Source organism: Petromyzon marinus, chromosome 82 (assembly GCF_048934315.1).
Source record: "Petromyzon marinus isolate PM22_M1 ecotype Great Lakes invasive population chromosome 82, UKy_Petmar_22M1.pri1.0, whole genome shotgun sequence".
Classification (NCBI taxonomy): domain Eukaryota; kingdom Metazoa; phylum Chordata; class Hyperoartia; order Petromyzontiformes; family Petromyzontidae; genus Petromyzon; species Petromyzon marinus.
The window spans coordinates 543,258-568,632 of record NC_133747.1 but is presented as its reverse complement, the minus strand read 5'-3'; the positions used below and the strand labels follow the sequence as shown (position 1 = coordinate 568,632).

Here is a 25,375-nt window from a genome sequence, read left to right as displayed (position 1 = left end):
CACCAGAATGTAATTTCGTTTGTAGTCGTCGTATCCACCATTGTTGCATCCCTCAGATTTGTTGTAGAGTGCAAAGTACCACACTTCCTGCATGGCTGCGAGTTCCAGCTTCTCACGGTTGGTCAAGTGAGGGCCAAAGAGAGCCATGATTTCTGCAGACATGAGAATAACAACAACAGCTGTGTGATCCCAAATTTGAGCAATTTGTAGGAAAATATTTCAGGATTGGGATGTTTTGGCCAATACCGTTATGTCTGTATGTATGCTGAACTTCTTTTGCACCGTACGTAGCCAATGGTGGCAAATGGATACTCGGGGGAAGGACAATAAACTACACATGAAAAGACGTTCTAAAGAAAGTAGTTTTCAATCTAGATGATTTAAAAGTGAACAGCTACAGTGGCTTCCTAATATCGGAAGCGCATCTGAAAGCGTGTGATGTGCTGAGGCCAGAGCACACATAATTATCCCCATGCAACATGGCCACCATGATGCAGTCCCCCATGCAACATGGTTACCATTAAGTCCCCAATGCAACACGGCCAGCATGACGTCCCCCATGCAACTTGGCCACCTGGATATCACCCATGCATCATGGCCGCTATGAAATCTCCACTGCATCATGGCCACTGTGACATCCACCATACAACATGGCCATCGTGATGTTACAGCATTCACCATGGCCCTCTGTGACGTCCCTCATTACCGTTCTTACCTTGCGGTGATTTGCTGCAGGCAGAGGCGGTGCCCTCTGGGGACAGCGCACTCCACGTGGTGCAAGATTCGCCCTTACTCCTCGCCTCTCCAGCTCGGCTCATCTACACGCACACAAAGACAAAGGTCCACCACGTAAGCTTTAGCAAGATGTTGGGGAAAGCGCAGGAGGCGAGCACTGAGCCAGGATCTCTGAGATCCTGGGCTCCGCAATCAGGAGGGTCCTGCCAAGATGTTGTAAGTTCTCAGTGTTGGGATATTTGGCCGATATCTGATGTCACACTTGGATTTACAATGAGACACGTGTGGATTTAGAGGACACACGCAGGTGAATGGCATCCTTCAAACTGTTAAGAGAAGAGGGGCTGGGCCAGGACATGCCATGGCCAGGAGCAACAACGATGGCCGATGATCAAGAACAATAACGGAGCTGCAGCCAAGTATCGGAACATGTCTGAGAGGACAGCAGAAAGATGAAGCGACAAAATCGGTGCCTGGTGGATTATTCCATCGCAGGATCGTGAGGGGTGGTAGCAGGGTCTCAGGGAAGGAGGCCTTCATCCAGTAGTGGATAGATAAAAGTACTGTAGATTATTCACGTGTAGACAGGCAGGTAGATAGGATCTCGGGGGAGATACTCTGATAGATGCACACACACTCAGGCAGGCAAGCAGATGCACACTCAGGTATATGGATAGGTGACTGGTAGCCACACGCAAAGTGGAGAGCACACGTCCATCCATACTTCACCACACGAGTGGAGGAGCCACACGTACCTCCATGGTGGCAACTTGCAGAGCAGGGTGCACAGAACTCGCAGCGTCTCTCGCACAGTCCGGGTCTCTGCATGCGGAGCAGGAGACGAAGGCGAGGATCACAAAGAGTCGAGGGGGCGTGACGGCACCCAGATCTCAACACGAGTCAAGTCACAACGCGGACTCACATCCTCACCATGAACCCACATCATCAACGCAGACTCACATCATCACCACTTACTCACAACACGAAACACAAAAACAACAACCGACATTCGCCACAAAGTAGCGGTGATGTCACCACAGCGCCTGTGCCGGGCCAGGTGCACTTTTAGGCCACGTCAAGTGCCGAAGGCTGTCAAGACGTCACGGGATAGACCCAGGTTCCAAAGGTTGGCTGAGATGACTGGTAGATACACCAGCTGTATCCCCAACTGTGCCAACTTGCTGAATTTTATCCGCCACTCGTTGTGAGCGTCACTCCTCTGCCCTCAGTTGTTGTTGGAGGGCGACTGCCTCCAACTGCCCAGTAGCATCCTTCACGAGCTTCCTCATGAAGGATGCTATTTACACCGCTGATACCACTCTTCTGCAAGTTCACTCAGCTCCATATCCTTCCAGACAGCATCAGTCCATATTTTCGACAGCCCATGTCATGCCCGTTTAGCCCCCTTTATGCGGCCAAGAAAAAACTGCTTGGATATTCGGGCTACAAGACCCAACCAACGCAGCCTTGCTTGCCGGAGGAGCTTACTGGTGGAAATGTGTCCAGATCTTTCAAGGATTTGTGTGCCCCTCACACAATCCAGCCTGTTTAAAGCCATGATGGATCGTAAGAACCACCACTAACACCACGAACAACACCACCACCACCAACACCAGCACCACCACCAACAAGAATAGCACCACCATCAACACCATCACTAAAACCATCACTAACACCACCAACAATAGCAACACCACCCCCATCAACAACACCACCCCAATCAACACCACCTCCATCAACACCACCCCCATCAACACCAACAACACCACCATCAACAACACCACCACCTACTCGACTACCAACACCACCAACAACACCAACACGACCACCAAAACCACCAACACCACCAGCACCATCAACACCCCCACTAACACAACCACCAACAACACCACAATCAACACCACCAACACCACAAACACCACCACCAACACGACCACCAAAACCAACACCAACAACACCACCACCATCAACACCACCAACAACACCACTAGCAACAAAGATAAAGATCCCCCTTATAGATGAAATAGACTGTTGGGGCAAGTGCTGTTAGCCAGCAGTACCTATGAAGGCCAGAACGGCACACGAGGGCGTGGGTGGCCAACACAACGCCCGGCCGCCTTTGTCTCCCTAGTGGCGACGTTTACACACCACACGAGGAACTCATTTGAGGCTGAGTCGACCTAGGGGAGGCCCAGGGCCGGTTCAGATAATCGTCACCGGTGTTGGCCTTGAGCGGGAATCCAACTCGGGGTCACCGGGTTCATAGCGCGGCGCGTTAACCACTACACACACACAGACTCACACACACAGACTCACAGACACACACACAGACACACACAGACTCACACACACAGACTCACACACACACATAGACTCACACACACACAGACTCACACACAGACTCACACACACACACAGACTCACACCACCACACCGCTCCTCACCTTCGCCAGATGCTCTCCCCGCCTCTCCAACGGACAAACTGCCAGGGGGAAGCGCGTGGCGCGAGACGAGGGGGCGGTACCATGTCACCACGCCCACCGTGACGTACCAGCCCTGAGCCCCTCCCCCCACCGGAGCTCCTCCCCCCCATGGCCACACCCCTCGCCCCACCCCTTCACCCCATTCGCTCCGCCCCCTCCCCTCCCCCCGCTGCTTCTTCCGCTGAGGCCGGGGCGAGTGGAGGCGGCGCTGTGCATTGTGGGTGGCGAGCGGCCGATTTGGATTCCCGCTCACGGCCACCGTCGGTGGCTCGCGAGCTTCTGAAGCGGCGGCTCGCTGGCTGGGCCACCTCTACGTCGACTCAGCCCGAAGAAGGCGAGAAGCTTGCACGGTGTGGACACAGCAGCAGTGGCGGTGGTGCGGGGGAGGGGGAGGCAGAGGAGGCGCCTGGCCCACAGCCGTCACGCGCTAGGCGCCTGCTGAGTTCACGGCCCTGCTGCTGCTGATGATGAGGAGAGGCACTGCCAGATTGCGGCTGATGGGATGAGTTAAATTTAGTTTTTTTGTATCTCTGGAGGGACGGATTTGTTGTCGTGGCAGAAATGGCCTCCACTTGAGGCCGCGATGTGGAGTATTTGGTCTCCTCTTCCACGCTGGGCGTAGCCACACTTTACCCCTCCACACGCGGGCCGTGAGCTCACTGGACTTGCAATGCAGAGGTGCAGGTTCGAGTCCATTTCACACTCAGCCACTCACTCAGCCACCCACTCACCCACCCACTCACTCAGCCACTCACTCAGCCACTCAGCCACTCACCCACCCACAGAGGGATAAAGACCCTTCATGCAGTGGTTGTGTAGTATCTGCGTTAATATTTTTGTTGTTTGGTTATGGTGGTGGTTGTGATGGTTATGATGGTGGTTGTGGTGGTGGTTGAGGTTACAGTTGTGTTGTAGGTGGTTATATTGATTGTTATGGTAATTGTGGCTCTGGTTGTGGTGCTTGTGGTGGTTTTGGTTGTGGTTATAATTGTGGTTGTGTAGGTTGTGGTTAAATGTGCGGTTGTGGTCTTTGTGGTTATATTTGTTATAATTGTGTAGGTGGTGGTTGTAATGGTCATAGTTGTGGTGTAGGTGGTTATGATGGTTGTTTTGGTAGTTGTATGTATTTTGAACTTCTATCGCACCTTACCCAGCCAACCGTGCTAATTGGAGGTGTGGTTTTAGTTGTGGTTATTTTATGGTTGTTTTGGTTATAGTTGTGATGGTGATTGTGGTTGGTGCAGGTGCTGGGATGAAGGATGCGTTCTGGGTCCTCTGCCCATGCGGCTCCAACAGCGATGGCTCCAGCCTGCACTGCCGCCCCTGTGCCGCGTTGGTCACATGACCTTGCCTCCCAGCATACCTTGCAGTCGTCGTTGATTCTGGGCCATCTTTACCTCCTGCATCTCTAGAGGAGCTCTCGCTTCCTCCACGCACACTCCTCCTACCTCTGCTCTCTCTCCCCGTGTCTCCCTCCTCTCTCTCCCCGTGTCTCCATCCCCCTCTTATTTCTTGGTGGTCAAGGTTTAGGGGTCAGGAGTTTACTGGCTGCACTCTAACCTTTGACCTTGGCTGTCACTCGAGTGGATTTGTCGCACAGCAGTCAACCCATAGCATCAGGATCTGTCCCGTGACCTCTTGTGCCTAGCCTGGAACAGCAGTCAACCTGTGGCACCCGGATCTGTCCTGTGACCTCCTGCACCTAGCCTGGTACAGCAGTCAACCCATGGCACCTGGGTCTGTCCCCTGTCCTCCTGCATCTAGCATGGCACAGCAGTCAACCCATGGCACCTGGTTTGTTGTGATGACATTACCGCCACGTAGTGGCGAATGGCGGCCATTGTCGTTGTGAGTTGGTGGGCTTGTGTGTAAGTAATTGTGATGAGTGTGTGACTATCATGTGTGTGTGAGTTGGATGGTAATGGTGTGTTTACGAGGGTGAGTGTGTGTGGGTCTGTGAGTTTCGTGGTGAGGATGTGAGTGATGGTATGTGGCAGTGTGAGTTTGATGGTGATTGTATCATGGTGAGTGCAAGCAATACTGTGAGTTTGACTTATTTGCCCCCCCTCCCTTTACCCACTACCCACTCTTCCTTCCTCTTCCTCTCTCCCTCCACTCTCCCCCACCCCCTCTACCTCCCTCTCTTTCCCTGCCTCTCTATCCCTCTCCTTTCTCCCGTAACTACCTTGCCTGTAATACAGGAGGTCGTGGGTTCGATCCCTACCCTCACACCTGCTAGATATTTTGAGTTTACGTGTCTCTCCCTGTGGTCGCGTTCAGAGTGTTTGGTTTCTATAAATGTCGACGTGATGATAAGCCACTTCGTTGACTGATAATTTTTGGCCTTGTCTCTTCTGAAGAAGAGCTGTGTAGCTCGGTGGGCCTCACCGGGTAAAATATAAATAGTTTAGTTTCCTCTCTTCCTCCTCCCTTCCTCCCTCTCCACACCCCCTACCCCCCAGCACAACAACACGAAGCAGGAAGAGGAAGGTTTGTCTCCCAAGCCGAGCGCTTCCGGGTCCACCTTCAAGGGTTACGGTGCCCCGCCCACATACACACAGGGTTACGGTACCCCACCCACATACACACAGGGTTACGGTACCCCCTACTCACATGCCAGGCTATGTGCACCACACAGAGACCCAAAGACTCGCACATAGATCCATAGACTCACACAGACCCATAGACTCGCACAGAGACCCAAAACTCACACATAGATCCATAGATTTACATAGACTCATTGACTCACACAGAAACCAATTAGCTCAAACAAAGACCCGTTGAAACATAGACAATATACTTACACAAAGACCCATAGACTCACACAGACTAATCCACTTACTCACCCACTCGTGCACCCACCCACTCAACGACTCACAGGCTTACTCGCTCACCCAATCTCTCACCTACTCACTCAGGCACTAACTCAAGAACTCTCTCACCCATTTACCCACCCACTTGCTCACCCACTCGTGCATCCACTCACAGAATCACTCATAAACTCACCCACTCACACGCTCCGAAACTGACTCACAAAATCATTACCCACTCACTCATGCCCTTACTCGCCCACTTACCCATGCGCGCACAGATTCGCCGACTTACTTACTCGCTCACAGACTCCCTCTCTGATAGACTCGCTCATAGACTCACTCGCTCACAGACTCAATCCCTCACAGACTCACTCAAAAGCTCTCACCCACTAACTTATTTCAGAAACTCACTCAACCACCGACCCACTTACTTAAAAACTACCTCGCTCATCCGCACCCACTCACTGACCTACTTACTCATCCACTCGCTCAGCCACTCACTGACCAACTCACTCACAGACTCGCTCACTCATCCACTCACTCCGAAACTCATTCATCCACCCACTGACTCACTTGCAACCATTAACTCGCCCACTCAATAATTTCACCCATTCATTCATTCATCCAATTGCTCATCCACTCACTCAACCACCCACTCACTCATTCAACAACCCACTCACCCACTCACTTGGAGACTCTCTCTCACCCACTCACTCACTTGCTCGCCCAGTCTATCAGTCACTCATTCATGAACTCACTCACCTACTCACCCACACAATCGATCAACAGCTCACATACTCAATCACGCACCCACACACTCACTCACCCACTTACCTATCCACTCCTCCACTCATTCAAGCACCCATTCCCTTAATCACGAACTCAGAATATCAATCACCCACTCACCCTCCCAATAATTTCATCACTTACTCACTCACTCCATCAGTCACTCACCCACTCACTCATCCACTCAATCAATAACCTGCTTATTCACTTACTCACACACTCACAAACTCGCTCATGTACTTGCTCAATTAGTCACTCACTCACTCACCCATATTTTCCCATTTATTCCTTCCGTCACTTCCTCATTCAGCAACTTCGCCAATGATTAACTTATTCATTCACGTATCCACTCACTTACCTGCTCACCCATCCACCCAATCACTCAGAAACTCACTCACCCACTCAATTAGCCACTCACTGACCCACTCACTAACTCACTCAGAAATGCACTCACCCACCCACTCATTTATCAAATCATCCACTCTCTCACCTACTCACCCACTCACACACAAATATACACACTCACTAACTTACTCCCTAACCTACTCACTCACCTACTCACTCATCCACTCGCTCAACCGCTCACTCACAGATGCACTCACTCACAGACTCTCTCATCCACCAATTCTCACTTGGTCACCCACTCATCTACTCAATAATTCACCCACCCACAAACGCACACACAAAAACACCCACAAACAGAAAGAACCACGGAACAATGATAAAGATCCCCCGTATAGCCATAACAGACCGTTGGGGCAAATGCTGTTAGCAAGCACCTATGAAAGCCAGCATGGAACACGAGGGGGTGGGTGGCCAGCACCACGCACGGCCATCTTCGTCTCCCTAGTGGTGAGGTGTGTGCACATCACCACTAGGGAGACGAAGTTGGCTGTAGGTCAACACAGCCTCAAATGAGTGCCTGGTGGGGTGCACACACCTCACCAGACACTCATTTGAGGCTGTGTTGACCTACGGGATGCCTGGTTCAGATAATCGTCACCAGTGTTGACCATTAGAGGGAATCAAACCTGGGTCGCCAAGTTCGTAGCGCAACACACTAACCGCTATACTACACACTCACTCTCACAAGCTCACTCTCTCTCACAAACTCACTCTCTCTCACAAACTCACTCACTCCCACATGCTCACTCACACTCACAAACTCACTCACTCTCACAAGCTCACTCACACTCACCAACTCACTCTCTCTCACAAACTCACTCACTCTCACAAACTCACTCACTCTCACAAACTCACTCACTCTCACAAGCTCACTCACTCCCAAAAGCTCACTCACTGTCACAAACTCACTCACTGTCACAAACTCACTCACTCGCTCTCACAAACTCACTCTCACAAGCTCATTTACTCTCACAAGCTCACTTACTCTCACAAACTCACTCTCTCTCACAAACTCACTCACTCCCACATGCTCACTCACACTCACAAACTCACTCACTCTCACAAGCTCACTCACACTCACCAATTCACTCTCTCTCACAAACTCACTCACTCTCACAAACTCACTCTCACAAACTCACTCACTCTCACAAGCTCACTCACTCCCAAAAGCTCACTCACTGTCACAAACTCACTCACTGTCACAAACTCACTCACTCGCTCTCACAAACTCACTCACTCTCACAAGCTCACTTACTCTCACAAGCTCACTTACTCTCATAAGCTCACTCACTCTCACAAGCTCACTCTCTCTCACAAACTCGCTCACTCTCATAGTCTCCCTCACTCTCACAAGCTGACACACTCTCACAAACTCACTCCCACATGCTCACTCACACTCACAAGCTCACTCACTCTCACAAACTCACTCTCACAAACTCACTCACTCCCACATGCTCACTCACACTCACAAACTCCCTCACTCTCACAAGCTCACTCGCTCTCACAAACTCACTCGCTCTCACAAACTCACTCTCACAACCTCACTCACTCTCACAAACTCACTCACTCTCACAAGCTCACTCACACCCACAAGCTCACTCACTCTCACAAACTCACCCTCACACAAATTTACTCTGACTCACTCGCTCTCACACAAAGTCAAATACATTCCCCGTTTGAGATTCCCTTTTAGCCTGAAGAGACTGTTGGGGAATGTGCTGTTAGCGAGCACCTATGAAGACTGAATCCGCACACTCGGGAGTGGGTGGCTTTAGAGTTCAGTGTTACTCACTGGGGCTTCCATAGAGTTCGGTGTTAATCATTGGGTCTCCCATAAAGTTCAGTGTTAATCACTGGGGCTTCCATAGAGTTCAGTGTTGCTCATTGGGTCTCCAATAGGATGAAGTGTTAATCACTGGGTCTCCCATAGGGTTCAGTGTTACTCACTGGGTCTCCCATAGGGTTCAGTGTTAATTACTGGGTCTCCCATAAGGTTCAGTATTAATCACTGGGTCTACCATAGGGTTGAGTGTTACTCACTGGGTCTCCCATAGGGTTCAGTATTAATCACTGAGTCTCCCATAGGGTTGAGTGTTACTCACTGGGTCTCCCATAGGGTTCAGTGTTAATCACTGGGTCTCCCATAGGGTTCAGTATTAATCACTGGGTCTCCCATAGGTTTCGGTATTAATCACTGGGTCTCCCATAGGGTTCAGTGTTAATCACTGGGGCTCCCATAGGGTTCGTGGTGTTAATCACTAGGGCTCACATAGGGTTCAGTGTTAATCATTGGGTCTCCCATAGGGTTCGTGTTAATCATTGGGTCTCCCATAAAGTTCAGTGTTAATCACTGAGAGTTGCATAGAGTTCAGTGTTACTCATTGGGGCTCCAATAGGGATAAGTGTTAATCACTGGATCTCCCATAGGATTCAGTGTTACTCACTTTGTCTCCCATAGGGTTTAGTGTTAGTCACTGGGTCTCCCATAGGGTTCAGTATTAATCACTGGGTCTCCCATAGGGTTGAGTGTTAATCACTGGATCTCCCATAGGGTTCATTGTTAATCACTGGGGCTCCCATAGGGTTCAGTGTTAATCACTGGGGCTCACATAGGGTTCAGTGTTAATCATTGTGTCTCCCATAGGGTTCGTGTTAATCACAGACCCATAGATTCCTAAAACCCTAACCCTATAAACACCTAAGCCTCTATACCCCTAACCCTATAAACTTCTAATCCTCTAAACCCCTATACTCTGAAAACCATAACCCTCTAATCCCCTTCACCCTTCACACCCTAACTTTCTAAGCCCCTTAACCCTTAAACCCCTCACCCTCTAAACTCCTCACCATCTAAACCCCTATGCCTCTAAATCCAACCCCCTAACCCTTTGAACCCCTAACGTTCTAAACCCTTAAAAAACAAATTCTCTAAACCGCTAACGCTCTAAACCTCTTTACCTTTAAAACCCTAACCCTCTAAACCCCTCACCCTCTAACCCCCTAACCCTCTGAACCCAAACCCCTAACTCTTTGAGCCCCAAACTTTCTAAACCCCTAACTTTCTAAACCCTTAAAAACCAAACCCTCTAAAACCCTGACCCTCTAAACCCATATCTTTCTAAAGCGTAAACTTCAGAACCCTTAACCTTGTGAACCTCGAAACCTTAACATTCTACAACCCTAAATCCCTAACCTAAGTCCCAACCCATCTAAACCCCAACCCTCTCAACATCTAACTAACCCCAAACCCTCAACACCTAACCCTCTAATCCCCTCACCGTTTAAACCCCTATACCCCTACAACCCAAACCCTAAACACCCCCTAACCCTCAAACCCTTATACCACTAAACCCGTAACCCTCTAAACCCCCAACTCTCCAATCCCATAATAAACGCTTTTTTATGCGGTAAGATCGTGTAAATATAAATGTCTTAAAACCCGTCACCACCCGACACGGCCAATTAATAAAGTTTGTCACGTGAACAAAAGTGCCAATTAGTTTCTACTTTGGCACATCGGTGTGTTGGAGACTAACCCAAATAAACCTTTATTATGCAAAACGCCTCAACCCCATAACTCCCCCTGCGCCACCCCCCATGTCCCCCTCAGCCCCCACACCCCCCTCGCCCCCTCGCCTTCCCCCGCAGCTACTTCCGCTGAGGCCGGGGCGAGTGGAGGCGGTGCTGTGGATTGTGGGTGGCGAGAGGCTGATTTGGATTCCCTCTCACGGTCACCGTCGGTGGCTCACGAGCTTCTGAAGTGGCGGCTCGCTGGCTGGGCCTCCTCTACATCGACTCAGCCAGAAGAAGGTGTGAACCAAGCGTGGTGTGGACACATCAGCAGTGGCGGTGGTGGGGGGGGGAGACAAAGGAGGGACCTGGCCCACAGGTGCCTCCTTTGTTTGACTCCCCCCGTGTCTCCCTCTTTCTCCCCGTGTCTCCCTCCTCTCTCTCCCTGTGTCTCCATCCTCTCTCTCCCCGTGTCTCCCTTCCTCCTCCATCTCCCCGTGTCTCCATCCTCTCTCTCCCCGTGTCTCCCTTCCTCCTCTCTCTCCCCATGTCTCCATGTCCCCTTCTCTCTAGGTGGTGCAGGTTCAGGAGTTTACTGGCTGTACTCCGACCTTTGGCCTTGGCTGTCGCCCAAGTGGGATTGTCGCACAGCAGTCAACCCATAGCATCAGTATCTGTCCCATGACCTCCTCTTGCACCTAGCCTGGCACAGCAGTCAACCCATGGCACCTGGCTCTGTTCCGTGACCTCCTCCTGCACCTAGCCTGGCACAGCAATCATCCCATGGCACCTGGGTTGTTGTGATGACATCACCGTCATGTAGTGGCGAATTACGGCTGTTGTCATTGTGAGTTTGTAGGCTTGTGAGTAATGGTGCATGTGTGACTTTCATGACGTGTGTTAGAGTAGGATGGTAGGGGTGTGTTTTTGAGGGTGAGTGTGTGAGTGTGTGAGTATCATGGTGAGTGTGAGGGTATGTGAGTATCATGGTGAGTGTGTAGGTGTGTGAGTATCATGGTGAGTGACCTGGTCAAGGCCTATGATACCATCAGTAGGCCTGGGCTCTGGGTCGTTCTTCGTGCTTTTGGAGTACCTGACCCTCTGCTCACGATTATTAAGGACCTTCATGATGGTGAGCGGGCCCGGGTAAAACTACGTGGCCGGGAGTCAGAGCCATTCCCTGTACACCTTGGGGTGCGACAGGGATGTCCTCTGGCTCCCACATTATTTAACATCTATTTTGACCACGTAGTTCGTGAAGCCTTCAATAGCTGTACCGGGGGAATCTCCATATGGTACAGATATAATGGGAGGCTGATCGATGCCCGGGTGCGGTCAAGGGATGGCTCCCTATTGCTCAACTACGTTATGTATGCTGATGATTTGGTAATAGCTGCTCAGTCAGAGGAGGAGTTGGAGACGCTGCTGCTGAGACTGGAGCGTGCCACTAAGAGGTGGGGCCTTACCATCAGCCCCACCAAAACTAAGTACCTGCCTGGGTATTTTGTACCATCGGACACTCCACCCCCACAACTCATGATCGGTGATGGGGCAGTTGTGGAGAGAGTGGAGAGTTTCCCATACCTGGGCAGTGTGCTTATGACTGGCTCCAGTTTAACAGCAGAGGTCTCACTCCGAATCAGTCGAGCGGCAATATCTTTTCATCGGTTGTGTAACGCTGTGTGGAAGCTACCTGGTCTGTCGCTCCGCACTAAGCTTCAGGTCTTCTCGGCCACGGTCATTCCCTCCCTTCTCTACGCTTGCGAAACGTGGACCCCCCTAATGGAACATCTTCGCCGGTTAGAAACATTTAGGCTGGCCTGCCTACGATCCATCCTGGGTTTAACCAGACTGGATTGTGTGAGGAGCTCACAAATCCTTGAAAGATCTGGGCAAGGTCCCCCATCGGTGAGCTCCTCCGGCGGGCAAGGCTGCGATGGCTGGGTCATGTAGCCCGCATGCCCAGCCACCGCATGCCGAAACAGCTTTTGTTCGGCCGGATTGAGGGGGCAAAGGGGGCGCGGCACGGGCTAGAGAAGAGATGGAGTGATGTGGTACAGGAGGACGTGGAGCTGAGTGGACTTGCCGATGACTGGTAGCAGCGGTGTCAAGATCGGCCTCTGTGGAGGAGGCTCGTGAAGGATGCTACTGGGCAGTTGGAGGTAGTCGCCCTCCAACAACAACGGAGGGCGGAGGAGCGACGCTCACAACAACGAGCGGAGCGCCGGGTGGCTAAAGCACAGCAGGTTGGCACAGTTGGGGGCACAGGTGGTGCATCAGCCAGTCATCTCAGTCAGTCGACCCGTGGCACCTGGGTCTGCCCCGTGATCTCCTGCCAGCGGGCGTTCGACACTTCACGTGGCCTCAGGGTGCACATAGCCTGGCACAAGCGTCGTGGTGACGTCACCGCCACTTAGTGGCGAATGGCGGTTGTTGTTGTGTGGGTGTGTAAGTATCATGGTGAGTGTGCGTGTGTGTTAGATGGCTGGCAATGTTGATGGGTGGTGATGATGATGCAAGCCTTTTGCTAGAGAATGGCACACTGAAACTAATATCACGTAGCTATTTCTGAGTACCCTTCAAGTGCTGTCTGGTCCACATCGTAAAGGGCAGGACTTTCCCACCTGTTCTTTATTTAAGAGCAACGTTGGTCACAACAATGTTGTTACTTCTTACAGCTGGAATTTATCCTAAGTACATGGAGAACCACATTGCAGCCATGTGATAGTTTGTGTTGTGCAGTGAATGATGACCGGGCTGAGACCATTAACTCGCTAGACTTGAGAATCTGCTTTGATCACAGGCTGCTGCCTGGATTCAAACCCAGGTACTCCGTTGTGCCAATTCAGTGCTTTGACCACTAGGTCCATGGGCCGCCTCTAAACACCCCCCACGTTAAAGACATAAGCAGCAACCTGTTTAGTGAGCAGCAGCATTCTTTGAATATTTTGCCAAAGCAATTGGGATTGTGGAGCAGTGGCACAGTCCTGCATTTGCTTTCTCTTTAATCCACCAAACGCAACTTGCCGCTTGATTGTTGCGCACCCATTTTCACTGGTTGGTGCACAGAGGCAGGTGGATTTAAGATACTCAATCATTTGTTTCAACTGCTGTGGCAGATGGTGGAGCAGAGGGGCAGTGGGCAGAGGGCCAATGGAGTGGTGGGGTAGTGTAGCTGTGGGGCAGAGAATGGGATTATTTGTGGGGAAGAAGGCGAATCACCTGAATGTTTTCCCACCACCGCTTGTATGTACTCTGAAGAAGAACCATTTTGTAAAACGTCTCTTATTATCTATTTGTCCTTGTACCGCCACAAACATAGCCGGGACAGCGCACACACGAGCCAAGGCACATTTAACCAACCCAGGCAGCACTCGCAAGCAATGCAACGTTACGTTGTGTCCTCATGGGTTGATTTCACAAAGTTTATAGTAACACCAACAACAAATATATTGATCCTAATTCTTAACAGGGTGGCCTTGAGACTTGGCACGTGCAGGTTTTGTTCATTGTCTGCACCAGACCCCTCCAGCTCTCTCACACTGGGTCAGCTGCCCCTTCCACGTCCTGGAAACCATGGCAAGGTCATCCCATGAGGACTGCCTGGATGAAAACCAGCATGGAAGGGGCCCAGTGTGGGGCCGGCTATGCTTATGGAATAGTCCTGTGTGTATGTGTGATGTGAGGTGTCCTGGTAGCAGTCATTCTCCCCTGTAGTCCTGGCATCTTCTGCTCATCTTCATTCCCCAGCTGTGGTCACAGTGGCACAGTCTCTCTGGGGAACCGTGCGGTGTGTGTGTGGCGTGTGTCACGGGGTGGGTGGGTCGTATGGTGATAGCGGTCATTGTTGGCACCGATCCACTACCACCGCCACCACGCCTACTGGGCGGTGGACCTGCCACCACAAAGCAGCACATGGCGGAGGAGTGAGGTGAACGCTGTCGTCACGCGAGCGAGGCCCCCTCGCTTCCTCTTGTTTTCGTGCATCTCCACCTGCACCTCCTCCATCTTCTCCTCCTCTGTCTCATCCTCCTCCATCCCCTCTTCTTCATCCTCCACCACCGTCTTCTCCTCTACCTCCTCATCCTCTTCCTGCGCCACCTCTGTCTTCTCCACCTTCTGCTCCTCCACTAGCACCATCTCTTCCTCCTTCATCTTTTCCTCACCCTCCAGCACCACCATCTCCTCCACCCTCTTCTCTTCCTCCACCACCACCACCATTGTTTCCGCTTTGTCCATCGTCTCCATCTCCTCCACCACGACCATCTGTTCATCCTTTGTTGTCTCCTTGCCTTCCGTCTCCGTATTGTCTTTATCCTCTCCCTCCGTGTTCTCCTCCATTGTCACCATCACAATCTCGTCCTCCTTTGCCTTCTCTTCCTCCGATTTCTCCTCCTCCGTCTCTACCTCATCCTCCATCATCTCCTCCACCTCTTCTTTCGACTCCTCCACAACCTCTGACTTCAATTCAAATGCCTGGACGAGTGAGGAGGAGGGCTGCGCTGGCTCAGATCAGTGAAGAGACAAACACGACACCGTTTCACCTTCCTGCTACGGCAGACATCGCCATCTCCCCATCCGTGGGTGGAATGTGTGGTGGATTCATTCGAGCTTAATATAAACAGCAGTAACGACATGGCCAGTGAGTGTGCTTAGTATTGGTGCTGTCATTCTCATGGGGCAAGGCTATCCTTGAGATAGGTGCAGCTGTGTCTCACACAGACTGTTGTAGTTTCACAGTAGTGGGTGGCGTTGCTGTGTAAATTTAGCTGATTCATTTTTAGTGATATTTTATGTGTCATTCTCCCCTTGGACATAGTGGCCTAAGCATTTAAAATTACATCGGTGGAGATCCTGAACATCCGCTGTGACGGAATGGGTGTGTATCTTTGTGGTTAATGCAGCGGCAGTAATAACCAGGGCGGGAAGCAAGATCTGAACTGTAAGCGGTGAGCGATGAGTGTGCGACCCTTTGGCTGCTTCAACCCATCCAAAGATTTCGATAAAATATCCGACAGTGATTTGAGGTCGACAAAGCCGCCTCCCTTGACGTCAAAGGCATCTCAGAGTGCATTGAGCGCGATGAGCCACTCACATTTCGCATCTCAACGCATTTGAAATTGGACACCCCTCCCAGTGGTAGCTGTCTTTGTGCATTCCAAGGCAACTTGGCAGCTGGCCTGGAAACAGTCGTAAGAAGTCTGCCAAAATATCACGGTGTCTACATAAGGGAGAACCCATGGGTACCCCCATGGGTTCTCCCTTATCACCAGTGATAGCCAATGTTTTCATGGAGAAATTTGAATCAGACGCCATCCAGACTTCCACCCTCAGACCTTCTCTGTGGAAGAGATATGTAGACGACACTTTCGTCATTTGGCCACATGGCCTCCCAGCTTTGAACCTCTTCCTACACCACATCAATTCCAGACGTCCCGCCATCAAATTCACCATGGAAGTGGAGAAAGATGGCAAGTTGCCGTTCTTGGATGTTCTGTTTGAGAGGAGACCTGATTGCTCATTGGGACATTCTGTCCACAGGAAACCCACCCACACAGATTCCTACTTGAAACCTGATTCCCACCACCACCCGACTCAAAAGAATTATCTCATCAAAACGTTATACCACAGGGCTCATTGTATTTCGGACCAACACCACCTGGCCAGTGAATTTAAACACGTACATCTGGCCCTCAAGAGAAACGGATACTCTGACCATACCATCTGCCAAGCTGTTTCTCCCTCCATACAGAAACAACCACTTGATACTCCGGTCAAAACCATCACACTACCATATATAGCAGGCGTTACTAAAAAGATCTCCAAAATTCTAAACAAACACAAGATCCTGGTCCGGTTCAATACAGTACACAAAATCCGTGACCTGATCCCATCCGTGAAGGATGTCATTCTTGATTTACAGTACTCCGGGGTTTACAAATTGAGCTGCACTTGTGGTGATTGCTATATCGGGGAGACGGAACAACATGTCTCTGACCGAATTCGCGAGCACAAATCAGATTTGAAACACGGCAGAACGAATTCTGCTACGGCAGAACGAATTCTGCCGTAGCTGATAATTGTTTCAACGCTGTGGGTGATCACGATATAATTTTCTCCGATACCAAGGTCCTTTGCAAACCGACAGGTTATCATCAGAGATTTGTTCACGAGGCAATTCAGATTTACAAACACAGACACAATTTCAACCGAGAAGATGGTTTCAAATTAAGCAACAATTGGAAAGACCAAACATTAAACTAATTTCAATGGTACAGTATATTTATTTCAAATAGTGGCACTCCAAACTTCCAAGGTCGTGATTTTTGTTTTATTTTTTACCTACGTGACGTTACCTAATAGAACCAATGAGTATGGAGCCTTGCAGGCACGAAAGCTTCAAATCTAAATTTCAATGGTACAGTATATTTATTCTAGTAGTGGTATTCCAAACTCCCAGGGTGGTGTATTATCATCTTGTGCTAATTCCAAGCTTTGTCAGTGGTGCGTTTGATGCTAATTTTCTTTGTCAGGGCGTTTGCTGTTTGCCCCCTCACAGCTTAAAGGGAGGCGACCAGCGCTTGGCTTTCTTCACTCCAACGCTGTCCGCTGGACAGGTTGGTCCCTTCACCTGATGAAGGCCGTGATTTTTGTTGTTTTAATTTTTTACCTACGTGACTTTACCGAATAGAACCAAAGAGAATTGAGCAGCGCGCTAACCACTACACTACCACTAAGCTACCACTACACTACCACTACACTACCACTAAGCTACCACTACACTACCACTACACTACCACTACACTACCACTACCCTACCAGTACACTACACTACGCATGTCCATACGCACAGCAGTGTAATAGGATAACAGCGTTTTGTGATTATTTTCACAGGTTAAACATAAGAACACTGAAGGACTTCATGACGATGACAAAAATGCACACCATTCTAATGCATTCTGCATTCAATTACTACTGATATTGAGAAATTTGGCCTCTTGTTCAGCTTGGCCTCAGGTTCAGTAAATAATATTGTTTATGTGCGTCAAGTCTTTTTCAAGTCCATACTTCCATTTATTTGCCTTTTGCCGCAACGTACTGGGTCAGATTATCCTGCGCATTTGTAAAATATCTCTCATAATCCCCCCTGGGGATGCAAATCTTCGGTTCTAGACGTCGCCTTTCATGAACGTTGCATTCACTTGTTGATTTCGTAAATTTACAATCCGCATATTAATCAGCGCTCCTAAGCTAATGTGGTCATTATACTTATGCCTATGTGTGCTGTATTGTTTTAGGAATGGCCCATTTTTGTTTTTCATTTTGTAGTGGTGTTTTGTGTTGAGTTCCGTCTCTTGAGTGTTTAAGTTTATTCTAGACTTCGTCACGTTAAGGTGGTGCTTTGTAGTCCTTTGTAGTCCTATTGACGAATATCTTAAATCGAAAAGGACGTCAATTGGAAATGATTAATCGACGTTAACGTGTTTGATTTGAGAATATTTTATAACTGTTGAATTCCTGAAAGTGAAATAATTTTCCTAGTTCCTTAACTGTTTGACCAAGCTAATTAATACAGATTTTGATGCGAGTTTTAACATTAAAATTCTTGCAGATGAATTAAGACCTGATTTGTTTTTAAAGATGACTGATCGTACATTATTGATACCATATTCTTCCTTAAAAAAAAACACGGACGAGTAGACATGCACACGAGTGTGTATCCAAACACGACTATATATATACAGCGGTGGGCATTCACTTACGAGTGTGCATATACAGGGGTGTACATACATACAGAGATACAATGCAGTGTACATGCACAGCAGTGTATGTACACAAGGATTGCGTTCCACTGCGAACACGACCGATTGTACCTACATATGCACACAAACGTGTACATACACAGACGAGTGCTCGTCTTGTGGTGTTTCCTATATTATGGTTTGTTATACATACACGCAGAAGTACATATATACACACGTGAGTGTACATACACAGCAGTGTACACACGCGCGAGTGTGCATGCACAGCAATATTATCGTTAATATTTTTTTGCAGATGAATACAAATCAGATTTTTTTAAGTTTTCTGATCGTTCGTTAACTGTACAATGCTTACAACAAACACCTGTACACACACACACGAGTCAAAGTCAAGTGTACATACACAGCAGTGTAAATACACTCTTACAAGCCATACCATTTCGATGATCATTAAAAGTGTATTACAGCAATTGTAAAAAAAATCGTGGACAAATCACCTTGGTTGTTCTGACAAACAATTATCAACACGAGTGTCCATAAATATATTTATAAAACAAGGTCAGCACGGTATAAACTTGCACCTCAAATTCCAAATCACAATTTGAATACTGCATGTTCCTGGTAACGCCTTTGAATTGGCAGCAGTTGGCAGCACATTGCAGGGTGAATATTAGCAAATTAACGCGAATAATGCGGTGAGATGAACATACGTATTCAGGCTTAAGCTCAATGGCCAGATTAGCGAAGCTCTGTTGCTAGATATGCATATTGTAAATTCAAAAAATAACAATGGAATGTAAAGTTCATGAAATGCAAAGTCGAGAACTCCATCTTTCATCATTGCAACATCATTCCAAACGACCCCACCATTGTGTGCTGGTGTCATTGTCTCAATTCTAATAATACCTGTGACTTACGGCTTTCTACACCTTACGCCACGCTCCCACACCCCCTTCATTCGTTTTTTGTTTCTCAGAAGGAGGCACTCCCTGTTGTTTGTCATTCCCCTGCCACGAGTAAAGTTTTGCAAAAACAACCCTCTTCCTTTATTGACGGTGCCGGACGGTAACGCTGTGGTGGATGTGAGCAATTTCCCCCACCACAGTGGCCCACGAGGCCTCTGGACGGGTGCAAGGGGCTGGTAAACCCCTCAATATTGAATGTAATTACCATGAAAACACGTCCAACATATTAAACGTGCTAAATATTGAATACATACACTGGTGTATACACACACACCGAATGTCGTATGTTACAGACTAAAAGGTGACGATTGTTTTTTTTGGCGTTACGTTATTATAAACCATGCTTACAAGCTAAACCATGCAGATGATTATTCAAAGTTTATGACAGAAATTGGAAGCATAACCACCCTCGTTTTCTCGAAGCACCCTGCTCAACAAGAGTGTCCTTAAATATATTTATAAAACACGGTCAGCACAGCATAAACTTGCACTTCTTAGTCCAAATTGAACTCGACATCATTTTGATCCTTCAGACTGTATGTCGCTATTAAATCCTCTAAATCTGCAGAAGTTTACAGAACATTGCGGGCGTGAATATTAGCAAATTAACACGAAGTACAGAATTATTCAGTGAGATGTGCATACTTATTATATTTGAAGGACAATGGCCAGATTAACGAAGCTATGTTGCTAGGAATGCGGATTGTAAATGTAAAAATTTACAATTGAATGCCAAGGCCATGATAGGCCACGTTGAGAACAAAGAATTTGGATGCTAGAGGGGAGTTATAAGGGGCTTAACATTACACATCAAGATCATTTGGAGAGGAATTTTCCTGAGGATAGACGCTCGACTCCTCGCCCTGCAGACTACCCTTCTCCTGCGAGACCCAGCGTGTTGAGCACGATTGCGTGGCGACTTGTTGGCGACTTTGCTTCGGGAGAGGTCGTGTCGATCTCATCAGGGATATCGATACGCCGTGCATCAACAGGTAAGTTTCTTTGTTAGTGGATAATCTGGTAATCGCGTGTAGTTCGACTTACGAGACGTTACTCTGTCTCGGTTAGACGTTATTTAGAATTTGCTTAGAGTTTGCCTTTAATTATCAACAATGGAAAAGATAAACTCTCCACAGTGCCACGCACACACGCGTAAGCAGCCGTTCAATTGCTGTGTGTGGGAAGGCATTTGCACATAAACCACATCTTCACCAGAAAACTCACACGGGCGAGAAACCGTAGAATTGTTCTCCTTTGGAGAGGACGTTTTCACGGTCATCACCCCGAAACAAGCATGAGAAGATCCGCAATGATAGCGAAGTGAAATCAAAAGGTGAAATACAAAGTGCTGCAATGAGTCCTGGAACAAAATCATCTTTCGACCCTATACAGGTGGATCCGGAGAGATGCGTGGATGTAGTGGATGTAATGAGCCCTGACGACAATTCCTCTTTCGACCCCATGCAGGTTGATACTGATAAATGGCTGCTGGAGTGGCTGGATAATCAAAGTATTGAGTACTTCTGTTAAAGTCCTGGAATGTGCATGTTAGATCAATTAATAAGGCCGTCTTGTTTTATGATTTGTCCATTCCTGTTATTCATTTTGTGGTGGTGTTTGTGTTGAATTCCGTCTTGTGAGTGTTGAAGTTTATTCTAGACTTCGTCATGTTAAGGTGGTGCTTTGTAGTCCTATCGGATTACTTGTTGATGTGGTGTGATACGCAGTGGTTGTGAGGTGGTTCAATTCCTGATTTTACTCTCGCGGTTAAGTGGTCTTGTTGAGCAAAAGTTGGAGAAAGTCTGTGGTTACAACTTTGCTCAATATTTTAAACATGTTCTTTAATTTTCATCATTGTGTAATGAATTAAATCACTTCAAATAATAGGCTTCAGAGTGTGCGTGGATTGTACGTTCGTTGTTCCTGTGTTTGATGGCTTGGACTTCTAGACGAATGGCTTCAGTCGAAAAGGATGTCAATTGGGGAAATCGACGTTTACGTCTTTGATTTTGAGATTATGTTTTAACTGTTGAATTCCTATTGGGAAATAATTTGCCTAGTTCCTTTCCTGTTTGAGCATGCGTATCAATAAAGATTTCGATACGAGTATTAACGTGAATTTTCTTGCATATTAATCAAGACCTTAATTTTTTTTAACGATGACTAATCGTACGTTATTGCTACCATATCCTTCCTTAAAAAAACACGGACGAGTAGACATACACACACGAGAGTGCATCCAAACACGACTATCTATAAAGCGGTGTGCATTCACACACGAGTGTGCATGTGTTTCTACGAGTTCTAACGTTAATATACTTGCAGAACAATAAAGACCTGCTATGTTAAAGATGACTGATCGTCCCTTATTGCTACAATGTTCATAGCGAACACGTGTGGAGGCGAGTTTCAGGTGAAGCATCTCCATCACACAAGTTTACCCTTACCTGGTAGCATCGTGGCGGTCCGCTGGTCACACTCACTAAGTCACACTCCTTACGTCACACGAGCTGTAGGGGCGGGGCTCTGTCTGCTCTGGCGCTGTTTTCATTAATTTAGCACCACGAGCGGGGAGTCTCATCCCTGTAGTTCCCTGTCGTGGTGGCGCATTCATTACCACGTTGCCCCTCAATTCTTTGTACGACACAATGAAAAATAATTTGTTTGTTCCAATTCACAATCATACACGAGTACACATATACACTCCCATGTACACCCATACACGAGTGGACATACACAGCGCTGTAAAAACATACACGAATGTACATACACACCGCTTCATACATACACACGGGTGCACATGCATACAAGAGTGCGCATACACACACGAGTGTACATACACTGCAGTGTACGTACACCGGGATTGCGTTCTACTACACGAACAAATGTGCGAACAAATGATTGTACATACCTATACACACATTCACGCATGTACATATCCACATAAACGAGTGTAAATAAACACACGCGTGGACATACACAGCAATACAGATTCATGTACATACGAACAGTAGTAGACTAGGATAGCAAGGTTTTGTGATTATTTTCAAAGGTTAAACTGACGATATGAATCTTATATGCCCCACAACACTGAAGTACGTTATGGTATTGAAAAAAAAGCGTGCCATTCTAATTCATTCTCTGTTTCCACTACAAACGTTTGGAATTATTAACAATATCAAGAATATTGACCTCATGTTTAATGAGTTGATTTGCATGAAGTCTTTTTCAAGTTCATACTTCAATGTTTTGCCTTTGCTTCGGCACACTGGTTCGGATTATTCTTCCCATTTATGAAGTAACGCTCCTTATATCCAGCAACATACCTACGCTCATGTGGCCATTCTGCTAAGCCTAAATAGTAATGTGCATTTCACTGCATCATTTTTCGCTTTAGTTTGAATACGAATAAGCATCTCCTTGCATAATCATGTGCATGTTGTTAGTTTGCAAATTTATTTTGGCCAGTAAACTTCTATCAATTCATCGGCCCAAACTGTGAAATACCGTCTAAAATATTACAATGTTTATCGAGATATACTTAAACTAAGAGGTGCATGCTTCATAGCGTGTTGACGTGGTTTTATGAATATATGTAAGGACTCTTGTTGATCACTGTGTGTCTAGACAACGAAGGTGAATTGTTATATTCGATCATTTTAAATGGTTATAATTGCTGTGCTTACCCATTTGGATTGTATAGTTTGTAAGTGTTGTAGATTATTATAACCATTGTCAGCCTATAGCAGAAAGTATCGTGTGTACTTACACTGTGGTGTATGTACAGTGCTGTGTGTACGTATGTGTGTATATATTGTCTACGCGTTTTCACGGTAAGTGCATTGAATGTTGAGGGGTTAAAAGCCCCTCGCAACAGTCCGGAGACCTCGTGGGCCGCTGTGATGGCTATCAGCCTTCCCTCTAGGCGATTCCTCACATTTACAACAGCTTTACCGTCTGCCACCGCCGATGAAGTATGGGGTTGTTTTTACAGAACTTTACTCGTGGCAGGGGAATGCCAAACAACAGGGAGAGTGGCAGTGGCTCTTCTTCTGAACAAAGCAATATAGGGGGCATGGGACCGTGGCGGTGAGCTGTAGGAAGCTGTATGCCCCAAGCGTCGAGTGGTGGTTGTTCCTGCCTGCACTGAAGGTGAACATCGGTGAGCTGTAGGAAGCTGTATGCCCCAAGCGTGGAATGGTGGTTGTTCATGCCTGCACTGAAGGTGAACATCGGTGTTGGGATGCAGGCAAGGCCGATAAGTCAAGTGCCTTTCGTAATTACCTGTATTAGAATCACACTGTGCTCGAATGAATACATTTTGTATGTATATATGCAAACTGCATGCTGTGGGATTTGAATTGCATTATCACTAGCATCACATTGTGGTCGTATTAAAATCACACTATCCACTGCTGGATCTGCCCTCTCAACGGATTCATATATACACAGTATGATTATTTGACGCTTACGTATTGTTTTTTTAACTGTTGAATTCATGAAAGCTTCCAGCTGTAAGTAGCAGCTCGGCAGGACTGTGGGGTTAGAGCGGGGATGTAAATGCGGCGCTTTTGGTACGTGCCTACTTTTGCAGGCTCACTTTATCGCCGCCACTGTTACATTTTTAATCAGCCAAAACTTGAGGCATTTCAAGAGGGTTGGTTTGTTTTGAATATTTTAGATCACCCACCCTGCGTTTCTCTGAGACCACCCGATACGCTCGCAATACACCGCAGGGTGACTCATCCCGACATTGATGTCTGGATCAAATCGCCAAAAAGCAAACTCTCACTAACGTCTAACCGAGACACAGTAGCGTCCCGTAAATCGGACTACACGCGATTTCAAGTTCATCCACTAACAAAGTCAAGTATGTGTTGATGCATGGCGTATCGATGTCCCTGTAACCCGTCTGAAGAGATCGCCACTAACTTTCCCGAAGCAAAGTCGCCAACCAGACGCCACGCAATTGTGCGCGCCAGGCTGGGTCTCGCAGGAGAAGAGTAATCTACAGAGCGAGGAGTCGAGCGTCTATCCTCAGTAAAATTACTCTCCAAATGGTCTTGAGGTCTCATTTTAGGCCCCTTATAACTCCCCTGTAGCATCCAAATCCTTTGTTCTCGACTTGGCCTATCATGGACTTTGCATTCAATTGTTAATTTTAACATTTACAATCCGCATATGAATCAACATAGCTTAGCTAATCTGGACATTGTAATTACACCTTAATATGTATGTACATCTCACTGCATCGTTGTATGCTTCTGTTTGAATACAGATGTACATCTCCATGCATAATTCCGTGCTTCCTGTTAATTTGCAAATATTCACCCGGTTATGTCCATTAAACTGCTGAAAGTTTAGAGGATATAACAGCGACATACAGTCTAAAGTATCAAAATGGTGATGTCCAGTTTGATTTGGACTAAGATTTGCAAATTTATATTGCACTGACTTTGTTTTATGAACGCATTTAAGGACACTCGTGTTGAGCGGAATGTTTCTAGAAAACGAGGTTGTTATGTTATAATTTCAGTCACACACTTTGAATAATCATCTGTATGCTTTAGCTTGTAAGCGTGGTCTAATATAATGTACCGCAACAAAATCAATCATCACCTTTTCGTCTTCGGTGCGTATGTATACTCTTGTGTATGTGTTCAATATTTTGCACGTTTTATATTTTGGACGTGTTTTTGTAACGGTAATTGTGTAGTGCCGTAGATGGGCCACACTTACCGGCAGTGGCCCATCTGCAGGCGGGGTCGGGGACCACGTGGCTCCCTCCGCGCAAAACTAGTTTAGCACCAATGGATTTGACTAAAACCAATCATGCACAAGACCAGTTGAAAAACTATCCTGACATTTTTACAAATTAATACACACCGTGAGGAGGGGAATTCCTTAATCGGCAT

The 25,375-nt window shown here is 47.7% G+C and overlaps 1 long non-coding RNA gene across 2 annotated transcripts; it reads left to right on the top strand.

Annotated features, from left to right (window-relative positions):
• Positions 1-9,958: 9,958 nt before the first annotated feature.
• On the top strand, positions 9,959-18,349 carry LOC142907701 (uncharacterized). 2 transcript variants are annotated; one of them, XR_012931207.1, is made up of 3 exons: positions 9,959-11,032; positions 17,266-17,349; positions 17,627-18,349. It is a non-coding gene; the product is annotated as an uncharacterized LOC142907701 (long non-coding RNA). The 2 variants fall into 2 exon arrangements; XR_012931206.1 differs by lacking the exon at positions 9,959-11,032 and having other exon boundaries at positions 11,064-17,349.
• Positions 18,350-25,375: the final 7,026 nt, after the last annotated feature.